Source organism: Eurypyga helias, unplaced genomic scaffold, assembly GCF_000690775.1.
Source record: "Eurypyga helias isolate BGI_N326 unplaced genomic scaffold, ASM69077v1 scaffold5249, whole genome shotgun sequence".
In the NCBI taxonomy this organism is placed as follows: domain Eukaryota; kingdom Metazoa; phylum Chordata; class Aves; order Eurypygiformes; family Eurypygidae; genus Eurypyga; species Eurypyga helias.
The window spans coordinates 162,459-178,255 of NW_010272725.1; positions in this window are offsets into that span (position 1 = coordinate 162,459).

Sequence of the window (15,797 nt, forward strand, 5' to 3'; positions counted from 1 at the left end):
CTACTCTGCAAACTGATATTTTCTTCAATCTTTATTTATTATTGCCTCACTTGCCTTCAAATGGGAGCCATTGGCCCTTTGATAAAGAGACTATAAAGTTGCTAGTGCTTACTACAGATTCTGTTAGCATCCCCGTATCCTCAGCCAGTATTCAGCTTTGTAAATCTGCAGTGATCTAATTCCCAGTGAATCTCTGCAAGGGGTATTCACTGGGGAAATGTGTGGTGTTTTCCTCCCTTGTCAGAGCAAAATTAGGACACTGCCACAGAGTGTTTGATCAAATTCACTGAATAGACAGAGCCTCAGCAAGTCCTAGTTTTAAAGATGAACTTCCATCATGTCCCAGAGCCAGATTCTAGCAACTCTTAGCTTTTCTGTGTGTTTGGTGTTTATCCTGTACCTTTGTAAGCCTCATTAAATGACTATATACATCTTTAGGTACACAGATAATTCAATAGTACTTGGCCCTAAGCCTGAAAAGAATCTCAGTGCTGTCGATGGGGTTGCTTGTGAGCAGAGTCTCATTTTAGCCTGCCACACAGTATGTTTATAAAGTATAGTGTCTGAAAAAGTACAAGATGAAAGTGTTCTGGAATATTTTCATCCAGTCAAAATGTACCAGGAAATAATCAGAAAGATTCTATGGGAAAATATCGACTAAAAATATATCCCTTCTCTAATCAGGTTTTGAGGACTTTCACAACATAACTATTGTTAGTTTAAGTTTCTTCTTAGTGTTTTAATTCATCTTTAAACTGTGGATCTAGCACCCAATATTAGCATTCAGCTTTTTCTGAATACTGCGGAAAGATTACTCTGTGTATTTGCAGAAGGTGGCAAGCCAATTATCAAGGTTTCATTTTGAGGAGCCATTTGAATATTATCGTAATGACAGAGGCTCGCAAACCCAGAGATTTTTCTCCCTGATGACAGCGCATCTCAGACGCTGTTTTAGGAGGTCAGCTCATGACTCATCCAGAAGACACTTTACCTCATTACTTTATGCAAGACCTTCCAACACAGTTTTAATGAGTGCTCCATAAGAGAGCTCTAATGAAGACATGGTTTTAAATAGTTTTTCTGTTACTGCATATTCACACGTAATTCTGTATGATGTACAGGTGCTTTAAAACACAGTTTCTTCCTAAAGACTTTTCACTGTGTTATGATTTAGGCCCAGCCAGCAACCAAGCACCAGGCAGCCACTCTCTCACTCTTCCCTTCAGTGGGGTGGGGAGGAGAAAATACCAGGAAAGGCTGGTGGGTGAGACAAGGGCAGGGAGGGATCACTCACCAGTCATGGTCACGGGCAACACAGACTAGACTTGGGAAAGAAAAATCAGTTTAATTAGTTACCAATCAAATCGGAGTAGGGAAATGAGAGAAAAAAGCAGATCTTAAAAAAACTTACCCCCACCCCTCCCATCCTCCTAGGCTCATCTTTGTTCCCCATTTTTTTACCTCCTCTCCCATAGCAGTGCAGGGGGACAGGGAATGGGGGTTGTTGTAAGTCCATCACATATAGTCTCTGCCCCTGCTCCAGCATGGTGTTCCTCCCACAGGAGACAGTCCTCCATGAAATTCTTCAATGTGGGTCCTTCCCAGGGGCTGCAGTTCTTCATGAACTGCTTCAGTGTGGGTCCCTCCCATGGGGTGCCATCCTTCAGGAGCAGCCTGCTCCAGTGTGGGCTGCCCACAGAATCACGGCCTCCTTCAGGCACACCCCCCTGCTCCGGTATGGGGTTCTCCCAGGCTGCATGGGGGTCTCTGCTCCCCCAGACCCTCCATGGCTGCAGGGCACAGCCTGCCCTCTCACCACAGACTGCAGGGCAAGTATTAGTGAAGTATTCCTGCATTGTCTTCATGAGAAAATTAAATCTTCTGCTGCTATGGGTAATGCATGTGTCAAACAGCAGTTGATGACCAAAGGGTGACAGCAAGATGAACACAGTAACATGATGGAAGGAATGTGAGGAATGAATGTGCCTCCGCAGGGCAGAGAGAATTTGGGATGACTCATTGCCAGATGTGAAAATGCAGCAAAGATCTTGAATTGTTCACAGGAGGGGAGCATAGGCATGGTAAAGAGCTACCTTAAAGGAGGCTGCAGAAGTGCTCACTAGTCCCAAGTGACAAGTGACAGGACAAGAGGCCTCAAGTTTTGCCAGGGAAGGCTTAGATTGGATAATAGGAAGAATTTCTTCACTGAAAGGGTTGTCAGGCATTGGAACAGGCTGGCCAGTGACGTGGTGGAGTGACCATCCTTGGAGGTATTTAAGAGAAATGTGGATGGCATGCTGAAGGACATGGTTTAGTGGTGGTATTAGCAGTGTTGGGTTAAAGGTAGGACTTGATGATCCAGCCTAAAAGATTCTATGATTCTATGATAATAGTTGTACTGATGAAAAAACTCTTATTTCCCTCTCTTCAATTAAAAAAAATCCGAAATCCTTATTTTGTGTTATTATTACCAAGATTGTATTGTCTACATATGGCCTGACATCTTCTAGCCAGGCCATATGTAAACAGACACAGGGATATTGTTTTATGCAGGATTCTTATGTTTTTATACTGAGGACCAGGGTAACCCTAGGAGATCAAAAATTAAGGGTGTAGGAATTGGTGTTGGGAGAGCATCTGGTATTGATTCAACACAACCCCAGCTAGGTAGGTTTTGCAAGCATCATACTAGGTATAAATTTTCATCATTACTCATTCACATTTGCTGTCCTTTAGAAAAGATACTGGAAAGCATAATGCACAACATGGATAAAATCAGAAACATCTTAAGGAATTTCTGCTTTTCTTGATCAATTGCAATATGTTTTGACAGCGCTGGTTTGGCACTTTTTAGCATGGATAACAGCTAGACCGTGTCATCATAACCACCTCTCTTTTGCTTTAAAATATCTGTCAGTAAATCCAGTTACAGCAAAACTCCCATGAATGTCTATACATTCTGACTCATTAATTCATCCATTTCCATAACTGTTCCTCTGATGCTATTTGAAATAAAACTGCTGAAAATGTTCCAAACACATTTGTTTCTCTAAAGACTGTTTGATGCACAGTGCAGTGTGTTCCATCTTTTGTACCCACCAAGCTGTGCACCATGTCTCTCTTTTTTCTGTTGTTTGCCATCCTCCCTGGAGATTAGCAAATATAAATTATCTAGGTTTTGATGACTCCACCCAGATGCTTTCAAATCAGCATCTTTTCATGTTTTCTACCCAGAGAAAATATCTTTTCTATTGGAAGAAACTTCTGAAACACATTTTGCCTTGTATTGGCTTTTCCTGTTGATCTTTACCTCCGATTTTGTAGACCTTCAGGAAATGGAAGTGCCACTTCTGAGACTTGAAGGGCTGTGGTGCTTAGAGAGTGTTTAAGAAATGTCTTGTCAAATGATTAGTGTTCTTTGGTTTCAGAGCAAGTCCCTACCTTTGTCTGCTCCTTCTGCAAACTTATGTACAAGCTTTCTGAAGAGTTCTCCCAGTACTGAAAACGAATCTAGCAGCCAGTGTTCCAGTCTGTCACTTGCAGCTGCTCCAGTTCCAGTTCCCCACCATTAGTAGTGTCCCAGTGAGCTAAGGTAGCTTTCTGCAAAATGATACTTGTCCCAGATTTGTTGAGCTCTCAGATCATAGCAGCCCTATGCAAACACTCTAGAAACAAGTGAACTGAGGCACCAGATATCTCTAGGAATCTGTCCCCTGTAACCCCTCTTCGTCATGTCAGAGAACAGGTGACTAGTAGAAAACTGCCTGGTTATTCACTCCTTCCCCCTTTTCTGGCCTTTCATGTATTTTGTGAGCAGAGGCTCTACTATGCCTTGCTCCTCTGCTGGTAGTCAGTCAGCAGTCTGCCAGACTGCTGTGAACCTACCTCCTGAGATTCCTCAACAATTCCATTGTCTAGCATTCACGTCCTCTGCTACGTGATATGCCAAAAGGATTTGAAGCAGGTTGCCTCATTGAAGTGCTCTTTACCCTGAACAGTCTGTAACTACCTCAGATCCTGTTCTTTCTCTGCTTATTCACTTACTTGATATATTTGCAGGGTCTCAAGAATTGGTCCAGATGATCCTCACTTTGTGTTATGTACTATAAAACTATTTGATTGCTGCCCAGAAAGCTTGCTAAACTCATGGTCTGAAATCACCTTTATGACACCTAGAATATTTCATTCCTTAACAACCTCATAAATACTTGAAATACCACTTCAAAGTATACCTTAAGTGGAGAAACTCACAGTTTTAAAGAAAGTTACAGTTATCACATTCTTTGAAAGAAGTTGTGCATTGAAGTAACTAATTGAATCCTATGAAAGAAGTCAAAGTATGGGTGACCAAGTTTTTTTAATTTTTTTTCCTGGCATATCTGATAATGTTCAACAGGAACCTGAGTAGTTTTCTGCAAAGTATAATCCAGTTAATAGTAACACTGGTTCTTTCACTTCACAAATAAATACTACTTTGTTTTTCTGCATCCCCTCGCATTTCAGTACAGTCAGAATTGTGTACTGAATAGCTGTGATTTAGTATTTATATTTCTTCTTGACAACAGAGCACCCAAGAATGTGAACAAAGATTTTCCTCAAAATAAGCAGCTGAACTGCCTTTGTCCAGGTACTTCTTTAGCAGCCTCATGTGACTGTTACGCAGATTACCCTGTTTTGGTTATTTGGACCCAGTGTAACAGCAGCTTCAGAAGGAACGAGAGGCTCTATCAGAAACCCAGTGAGAAAAAGGAAAGAGATGGAAGCATGAGTCCCTGGTGACATAATTTTCCATTTTCATGATAATACTGATGATGATACACTGTGCACAAGAATAGAGGGTACTTCTGCTCAGTGCATCTCCAAGGGCCACAAACCACCACAACAGAGATTTTCCATCATTCCAATCCACATTTTTTCAGCGTGGTGGACTTAAGGGTTGACAGGAAAAAATCTATTCTGGATTGTCCTAGGAAATTGCAGTGTGCTTTGTTCATCACATGCCTACAAACAGGAGTCCTATTTTTCAGCAATGGTGTAATGCCCGTCTTCAGAAAAATCCAAGGAGTGATAATCCATGTTCATTATTACTGTCAATGGCTTGCATTAGCTTCTGAGACACTTCCAGGGTAAAACTGGAAACAGATTGGTAGTAGAATAATGTCTAGCAGGGGGGTTGACCTTTGAAGAGCAACTGACAAGCATCTAAGAATTCTGAACTCTGGCCTCATCTGGTCAGCTCACCTAGTTCTGTTGACTTGCTTTTTTGTTTATTAGAACTGTAAAAAGGCCTTACAAATTGAAATTAAAATTACTTTCACATCTATTTAGAAATAGAAAGAAACGTCCAGGGCAAGACACTGCAAGTGATATGTGTGACGTATGTCAGCTTCAGAGGAGATTTCATTTCTGTTGGCAAGCAGGACTGAGCCTACCTTCATGCTTTGCAGTCACCTCTGCATTGACTGTAACAGTGATGGTAACAACCTTTACTGACATTTTCAGACTTGTGAAAGGTGAGAAATGAGCAGTTCCTTTTTCTGAAATTTCATGAGCCTACTCAGGATTCTCCACTCCAGGATTATGCAACTAAGTCATAGCAAGTAAAGAAATACAGTGAGAAAATGTAAAAGTCAGAGGGGATAAAATAGCAAAAAGTCCTTGTCTGTGGATAAGAATGCAGGTGGAATGGTATCATGACAAAGTTATAAGGGCCTTGCTGTACCGGCGTGCAGTTCAATATCTGTCTGCTAGCGATGGTTACTGGCTTACAGGTTAATTACTTGTCATGGTGTAATCCCAGCCAGCAACTAAGGACGACACAGATGCTCGCTCACCTTCCCCCTCCTCCAGTGGAGGAGGAAAACTGGAGGAAAAGATGAGGAAATTTTTGGGTTAAGAACAATTTAATAATTGAATATAAATGAATAAAATAGTGATACCAATAATGCTAACAATGTTAATACTACTAATATTATTAATAATAATATGTAATGAAAATAACAGAAAATAAAAAAATGATACAACCATTGATAACCCACCAACCAATCCCCAACCAGCTCCTGAGTGGTGAGAGCCAGAGCCAGGCCAAGCCTGAGAGAGAGATCCCACCAGAGACAGCACCACTGAGAGAAAAAGAGAACAAAAGCGAATGGGAAAGCCAAAATGTCCCCCAGCCCACTCTCAACTTATATACTAGGCAAGATGTTTTATGGAATGAAATACACCCTTGGTCAGTTTGGGTCAGGTGTCTTGACTATGTCCCCTCCCAGCTTCTTGTTGAAGAAGTTGAGAACACAGGTGCAATATGAGAAACTGATAAAGTCCTTGACTTGATATAAACATTAGTGTTATCTATATTATTTTCAGCTCAAATCCAAAACAGCCTCATACTGGATACTGTGAAAAAAATTAACTCTATCCCAACTAAATGTGCTCTAATCCAGTAATCCAGTAAAATGTGCTCTAATCAAAGTAATGTGCTCTATCCCAGCACATTACTGCAGCACAGAAGAAGGATTGAGGAGAGTTTTCATACCTTTAACAGTTGACATTTAATTGTGATACCTAACTCAGCTCTGCAATGAATGATGACAGAGAGGTTCTTTCACAGTGATCTGGCTCTTCAGAGCTCTGAATTACCCTCCTGAGGCCTTTCTCTCTGCTCTCTCTTAGAGTGCTAACCCAAGAACCTCAGCTGGGTGCCTGGAGATTTGGAGCATGAATACCCATCATGCCAAAGTGTGAACCATGACGTTAATTTCATCTCTGTTACCCAGTTTAAGCTGAGTAAGTGTTTCAACCTCTCATCTTTGTCTTATCTCCGCTTCATGACTTATCATGCAACCTCATCTGCAGAAAAATGACATTCAGTCATGTATGTTATAAATACCTTGACATGGGTGGAGTAAACGGCATGACAATAAGCTGATCAACCAGCCTCCCTTGTGAGATGCTTTTTATTATGTTCAGCTGCAAGTGTCATTTCCCTAATTCTGCCCATTCATCTTGTGCTGGGTTACAAGTCAAATCTGCACGCACTTGTGCTCTACTGGGGATGGTGACACCTAGCAGTGGCCAGCTCATGCCAAATAAACTGTGTCATAAAACTGCAAGGGTTCCCTGATAATTTATTCTTCTGGATTTTTGTTTTGTTGCTGTGGAATAGATGACTGCAACCGGACATTCCTCAAACGCATTGCCTTGGCATGTCAGGCAGCTATGCATCGTTTATTTTAGATGCCAGAGCAATAGCAGAGGGATTCAGGGTGGGGAATAAAAGCTATGGTATAGTCATAAGACTGTGCAGTTGTAACATAGTTGAGGGTAGATACATGAAAGCAGAGGGTACCTACTAATGAACTGAGCAGTGTAAATTTGCCAGCACTCCACTAGTGTGGTAACGTTCACCAGGGAGGGAAAAAAGTGTCTCTGTGTCTTTTGTGAGAGGAGGGGGAACAAAGAAATGAGGAAACTTCAAGCACATTACTGTAGAAGATAATAATGGAAATTTCTATGAAAGCAGTTTCTCAAGTTCTCACCCCAAATCAAACTGAGGTAAGAGGTCAGTGAATGCAGTGGTGACAGCTGTGATGGCACTTTGGTATCTATTTCGATCAGCAGCAAAATGATTTTACCCTCTTCAAGATTTCAACATGAAAACAGAGTGCCTCAATTTTTAGCACTTAATGAAATTGAAGTGTGCTCAACTCTAGAAATGTCAATAAACTTTTCTGGTTAATATATACATCTTCTAATCCTCATGCTACAACACTCAGAGACATTTTGCTTTTTAAAGCAGAAGTTTTCTTGCTTCTTGTTTTTCTGTTGAGTCATTAAAAATTTCTTGCGAAAAAATACAAGAACAACTTACATTTTTCATATCCTGGTTCAGTTATGGTTTACATTACCTCAAAATTAGCTCAGATGCTGCTTGTTATCCAACAAGTGAGTAAATATATAAATAAGCAATTTAACTGCAAGGGAAATAAAAGCTTTGTTCTTTTATTTTTGTTTTATCACAAAGCATTCTAAATAACTCTTTCCAAGCTGTACAATGGTTACACTGAGTTAAGATTCTTCTCTCTGAACATTTCAGATCAAAATGTCTTTGACCTCTTCTGCCTCTCCCAAGGTTTATCTAGTTGACCTACTGAGAGATCAGAGCCTGTCACTGTCTATCTCAGAGAAAAAGAGGAGAGGATGCAGTGATAACACAAAAGGTGCTCTGTGTCAGACAGAGGTTAAACTGGATGCTTATTTTGCCCCATCCTTCTCCAATAAGGGGAATTTGGAGAAATTTGAAACTCCACAGATACGAATCTGGTACAAGGAGATGGATTTCCATGTACTGCACTTGTAGCTGCAGAGCTCATTGTCAAAAGAGAGGTTTGTGATCAAGGGCTCATCAGCATTTGAAGAGCACATATGTGCTTATAGTGTGTATATGTAAAAGGTTCATATTACAAGGGTGCAGGGTGCAGGGGGGAGGTGGCATGCTGGTCTTCTAACTCACCTGTGGCTGGATTTTAGGTTTGGACAATTTCTAAGCGGTCTGACAGATTTTTTTTTTTTTTTTTGGTCTAGTAAGAAGGATTCATCCTGGTATTTGTTTAAGAGCTGATATCTCTGATAAGATTATTTGAAGTGCTATCAGACACTAGCAGAGGGAGGATTAAAAGCTCACTGGGTAAGTCCTATGTTCCTATGATCCAACATGGTTTGGCACGCACAGAACATGCTGAGATCAACCCTGACCTTGCACATCTTTCAGCTTTCATTAAACCATTAGATCTGAAAATACTGTTTTCTGGAAAATAATCACTCTCTGCATCCTCATGAGCTCTAGGGACCTTAGCTTGGTCCTACTCTGAGGATGAGGCAAGAAGGCTTGGAAGGGATAACATATTGATTTTTGTATCTGAAAGTACTTACACTGACATAATTGCAATCATTAATAGTAGTGAAAGGATGTGCCCAATCCATAATTTGAGGTAATGTTTGGCAACTTGAGCATTATGAATCATGAATCATTCATTAACTGAGTAATGCTTTTAATTAGTTAGAATTAATTTTCAGATGTCCTCTGTTGTTTTGTGTAATTTAAGGTCACCTGCATTATTTTTTTGTATGTTATAATTACATCAAGGTTTATATGCAATGCCCAGAAAATACAAATGTATTATTTGCTTTAGTTCAAACTCTTTTTATATTTAGGGAAAAGACTTTCAGAATGCAGATTCTTAAATGTTAAGCCTGTGGTATCTTCCCATTTGTATATGAAGGGCTACTCCTGAGCTACTAAGTCAGGAAGTCATGATGCTGAGACATCAGAGACTGTAAAAATACGTTAGTGATATATATATGCCTGCTTGATGTTTCAAATCCTCTTTGACTGCAAATAGGCATAGCTACACTGAAGCTAGTAGAGTTCTACGAGCTAAAACGCCTCTGACTTTATGGATTTGAGCAGGGCTTCATTCCTTTGTCAGTAGGTTTCCAGGCTGCCTACCTCTCAGCAACATGCTGTACATTCAAATTAATTACAATTATTTTTGATTTCACAAAAAAAAATCCTAAAGATTATGTGGCCTCAGGATGTGATCCCATTATTTTGTGTCAGCTGAAACAGAGAGGCTCAGGCAGAGGAGCCCATCTTTTCAGAGATCTGAGTAGGGCACCTTTTTCTGCACTGACTTAGCTTCCATTTTTCTTCCCATATATCTGAATAAATAACTGAGAAAATTCCTGCTCTTCTGCACAGTGCTGTAGCTTACATTTTAGTTGTACGTGCACTCTATGTCTCTGGAGACAGTAATCCCCACACTCCATCACCAGAGGAATGAAGACAAAACTCTGGCTTCCTCAGAGAGCACCAAGACATCTTTAACTGTGTAATAATTGATGTCTTTATGGAGTTCCAGATCATTTACTGATATTGAACACTTCAGTGGCTTAATCCTTCCTCACACAATGTGGAGACAAATAATAGCTTGACAGACTTCATCTTTCATGAAAGGCAGACAGAGCAGGCAAGCCAGCATGAAAATATTTTAATTATACTATGTCAGAAGTATATCACAGGAGATAAAAACACTCTTCTTTCACCACTTTCATTTGGGGAATTTATCTATGTCTAAATTCACTTACTGTTAAAAATTGCACTTGGGCGCAAAGACTGGACTTCCACTTTCTAAGAAGAAAGAGAAACAAGATAAAAACTAGTTTAAGAACGGAGAGTGGCAGAGCATCACAGAGTTTTAGGATAACAATTCCTTGCTTGAGGCCAAGCTTGGAAAAGAAAAACTTCCCAGAAAACAGTAAGTATTATGGTAAAGAGGATATGACAAATATCATGTTTCATTAATTCTTTGCTTTATGCAAATGTAATATGGGACAGTACTATGCAGTACTTCTGGGCACCTATCAGTGCGGTTAATTCACTGCAAAAAAACTTTCTATTGGTAGATATTTTCCAGGTTAGTACATGTTTTTCAGGAATTTCCCCCTGGCTTCTCCAAACTATATTTACAAAGGATAAGTATCTAGAAATGCAAATGAATGGCACCTAGGATGATAATGAACATAGAAAACTGGACTTCTGATCAAAGAAAAAGCTTATGTCATAAATTAAATTTATTTCTGGAGCTGAATCCAAGCTTATTAATGTTAGAGGGTTTTTCTCCACTGTGTTGCAATAGTTTTGGGATTGGGGCCTTGCAAAACTCTGTTAAGATAAAAATAGGGCATGTTGCACAACAGGGTTGTTGATCATTAGACTGTTCAACTTCTGCTTCTGTGGGTATTTGTATTTGTTTTTTCTATATTTTCATATTTTATTATATTATTTTTATGTTGTATAAACCACACTTGATAAAGGTTGTTATAATTATTTTGTCTGTGGTGCAAACATAGTATTGGTTTCATGTGTGAGTGTTGATTTGTTACTGATAGCTTATCTTCTAATAGTATGTCATGGTAGAAGATGTTCCAGAGAATCACCAAGACCAAACTGGGGTAAACCACATAAACAGTTCTATTTTCTTTCTTGCCAGCTATTGTTATAGACTGCAGACTCCTCATATTGCTGAGGTGGATTGAATTGAAGGAATAAAGATGAGAAGCAAAGTATTTCGCTGGCCTTGGGTGCATGCTGGAGAAGGTCAATAGCTTGTCTGCCACCTTGGTTGCCATTGAATGTCTCAAAGCGAGAATTAAAGAAGAGATTTGCAAGAAGTGCTTAGAATTTGCTTTATTCTGTTTACCGTTTAAAGTCAATAATAAAGTACTCCTGACATTTATAGTAATAAATAGGCTTGAAATTCTTCCCATCGTACAGGCTCTACACATACTTTACTGACAGTGGGATCAATCCCCAGGTCTCCAGGCACGTACCTCCTCCAGCAATAATGTGCCTTCTGTAATCAACCAGTTTCCAAAACATAGGAATGAATACACCATGTAATTCATACAAACACAATCTTTTTTTTAAATCTTGCCAAGCTTTTAGTGTCAGTAAAATTTCCCTGCAGTGAGAAGCTCCAATTTAATTAAATGTTGCATGAAACTGTGTTTCTTTTCCCTTGTTGTACATTTGCTGCTTATTAATGCATCCTGTATTACTGAACTTAAGGTAAACAGGCATATTTATCTGGCTTTCTCTATGCAATTAATTTGTTTTTAACTCTATCATGATTGATATAACTCTTTTCAGAGTAAGCTCTCCTAGCCTCTTAATTTCCTTCTAATACTGATGTGTGTCCTTAGTGCCTTTAGACTTTCCTATTTCTGTCTTTTCTTAAAGACAACTGAAGCCAATGACAAGAGGGCTGAATCTACTGTGGATGAGACACTTCACATTCCATTTTTTCACTTCCTCCCTCTTCAGTGTTTGTGATTAACTAGAGGTCCTTAATTGTTCTCTTTCCTTAGAAAGTGTGTCTTTGATTTCAAAGCCTGTCAATGTACGTGGACAGTCTCAGTTGTGTCCATATTTACCACCTTGGTATGTAATGTAATTCATTAGGAGTACGTTGCAACCCTACCTATTCTATCCTGGCTAACTGAACAACTGCCATCAGCTACTTTTGTGAACTCAACATTTCCTTTTGGCCTATTGACTTCTTCAGGTTGTTAATAATTGTAACTAATTAAGAACAACTAATCCAGGCAGTAGTTTATTTATCTGTCTGACCTTGTACTGGATTTTGACGCTATATTATTTCTGTTGCCTTACTATCACTTTGAGAAAGTGTTTCCCTTGAGACTGTGGGCTCTGAGAAGAGCTGAAGGGTGGAGGTGAAGAGTCATTGCTTACACAAGACATAAACCAAGTTTTAATAAGACATGGGGATATTGGGTACTTCAAAACCCGAATGCTATAAAATCATACATCGAGTTGAATAGTTTCTCAGTCAGGGAAATGTGTAAAATTACATTGTCTTCCTATAGGAAATATTAATCATCTGTTTTCAACCCACACAGATGAAATTTCAACATATCAACTATTTTCTCATAAAAGAAAGTGGGAAAACATCTTGATTTAGAAATATTTGGTTCCAAGATATTTACTCTCTGGATCAAAGGGAGTATTTTTTAGCTTTAAAGGCTGATGTGTTTGATATACAAATATATCTACAATATTTCTGACAACTGGAAATATGACAGTTGGGTTTTTTTAGGTTTTAAAAAAAAATCTTTGAAAGTTCTGCTTGAAATAGCCTGTAACTGTTGTTACTGGAAAAACATTGGTTGTTTGCGAGTTTTTAATTTTCTTTTTGTTTCTTAGATATTCCAAATTTTTAAGGAAAAGATTCAGTCAAAATGTTTTAGATTTCTCTCTTCTCTCCTACTCTTCATTTTCTAGCAGAAAAATACTGAAAGAACATATTTGAGAGCACCCTCACTTGGTTCGCTGAAGGTATAGAGTACCTCTGTGCAAGCAAATCCATGCAAGCACTCTTCCTGCAGTATTCCAGGGAGGGGGCATTTTAGAGAGATGGGCATTTTGGAAAGATGCCGCATCTTTCTGCATGAACTCAGAAATTCACTTGTTCTCATTTAATAATCTTGGTCCAGTGATTACTGCTGACACTGTGGTTAACATATTTTCTTAACGGTGTCCAGTTTTCTTTTTCATTATAATACTTTTGATGAATTATGGTAGTGCTGTATTTATTTGTGGTTAATTTAATACCGGGGAAAATAAAGGAGGAAAAAATCTTATTTTGATGCGTAAATGGAGCCTAATACCGTGGTAACAGGAACCAAAATCTTGGTTTTGATTGCAGGTAACTGTTTGTGGAACTGGAACATCTTTTTTAACAGCAACAACAAAACCAGAAAGGTGATGAAATTAAATGTTCCAATTACCTCAGCTTATTTGAATTACCTTGGATTATTTGGATGATAGACTTCTGTATGAAAATACATGCCACATTTCATATTTCAAGGGAGCTTCATCTCATCTCTGCCACCACAGGCAGGTAGCTCATGGTGCGCTAATCCTCACTGCAGGCTTGGCTACCTGGGGACGTGCAGCAAAGGCAAACTGAATCAGTTAATGGTGTGAATTAAAGTGCATTAAAAATCCTGCGGGTGTTCTCTTTGGAGCGTTAAGAGCTGTACGTTGCTGCAGTTTAATCTTTCTCCGAGGAGGGCTGGTCCTCAGTCAAGTGTTAGCATAAGGTGTAACTCCAGCATCGTTCCTGGCTGAACTCCTGCACACACAGAGCAGTCTCTGACTTGAATTAAGCAATCATTTAGACACCTTTTCTGTGTTTTGCATCCATGCTGCTGGATGAACTGAAGTGCCTGGTGTCTTGCGTATCTGGGTGGGGAGGCTTGCCAACAGTCTGCCATACTGCAACAGAGCTGGGCCAGCTGGTTTGTCACAGGCCCAGGCTAAAGGTTGAGTAATGCTTATTTTCAAACCAGCAAGAGGGAATTCAGCCACTCGTTGCTAATCCCTGCATGGAGTCTGTCACTAGCCCGTCTCTCCCAGCAGCTTCAATGTTTGCAGCGTGACCGTGTTTGCCCAAGGGAGGCCAGCTCCAGAGGAATCAAGCTGCCTCTAAGGGTACGTGCACATGACTGGAAGCAATTGAGTTACTGAGGCTTAACAAGTTACCTCTAATCAGTTGATGAGCTGTAACTCAATAAGAGACAGAGATTTTATTGCTTTTAATTGCATGTCTCCATCTGTAGTAACCTGAGTTAACCCTGCACTAGTGATGTTCCCTGAGAAACTACAATAATATATGAGCAGAGTGACGTGAATGGGGCGGAGCGGGATTCATCGCTCCCACTTTCAGTCACAGGAATTAGCTGGCTTGTCTCTGTGGTCTTCTCTGAGCCAAAGGAAAGATGAGCCTCTGCGAGGCAGCTTTGAGCACGTAAATTAGATGCCTCCTCGGGGTCTCTCTCTGGAGGCACTTACCTCTCTGCGTTGATCACATAATTCATTAGGAAGAATAGCTAGCCAATTTAGGCGCAAATACTTCTTTTGGGTTTTGTGCCTTCATGAAATAGAAAGTGGGGTTTTGGAAAGCATTGCAATATATGTTTTCTCTGCCAACAAACAATAAATGTTTCCCCCATAAGTTAGTATCTGATGGCAGCAGAGGCTATGTATTCACAGGTTTTTGTTTAATTACACTGAGATTTTGCATATGACAGAAATTTAATTTTAATTAAACTTTTTTTACCTCCCCTAATTTATACTTTTTTCTCCCTAAATTTGGCCTGTACAAAACTCTGATGTGTTTCATGTTGGCAGACAACTTCCCACGTGTCCCGGAAGTGGCAAATATATGTTGATTGTTAATAGTGGGAATGAATGGCACCACATGAGGCACAATGATACCCCATAGTGAAGACTCATCTGAGACAGTGGAAAAGGATTTTTCATTTTCAGTGATGAAATATGAGGATATAATATCAGGGAAACCAGATCAGATATGCCTGAAGAATTTGGCCAGAGTAAACTATAATTAGGATGTTATTATTTTTTTTCTTCCAGCAGCAGGCTGTAAGTACTGTACTGTCAGACATTACCAAACTTCACAGTGCAATAACATCAAGAAGCCATTTAATTTTCTAAATTAGCATTGTCCTTTCATTCACCTTTCCATCCTCTTGGGTTACCTAACTCCATATTAGAAGTGTTTGCCTGCTTTGCTGCTATCCCCCTTCATTGTTTGTGTAATTGGAAAGAGTCAAAGTAGAATTGGAAAGACTACAACTGTGCTTTTGTGGTTTGGTTTTAGTTCTTACTGCCGACTGTGTAGAATAAAGCTATATATTACAGTTTAGAAAATCATGTGTATACAAAAGCCTTTCACAAATATCAATTCTGAAAGCTCTTCTGTAACTGCATGGAGTAGATGGGTTTAAATTTACACATTTTGCAGCCAAGTTAAGGGAACTGGTGAAGGTTATAACCCAGGATGGGTTAGAGGAATTTTAACAATGGCAGTGTAAGTAGTTTTCTGCAAAGCTCTACCCACCCACATGCCTCTGACTTTATATTTCATAACATATTCAAAGCCTGATTTCTACTCACCATCTCTCATGTCCTGCTTTTGCAAATATAGAGCCTTTTTCCAAAAAACTAGACTTCCCAGTGAAAACTGGGTGAAATAGAAGGTTCCATTTTGATTTTCTGGGATATTTAACGGTTACATTCAAAATTAAAGTATTAATGAACAGAAGTGAAGAGGTCTGACATAACTAACGAGTGAAAAACTCATATACTCTCACAGGTCAGGTTCTGGTGACCCATTTCCTGCTTTCTCCATGTG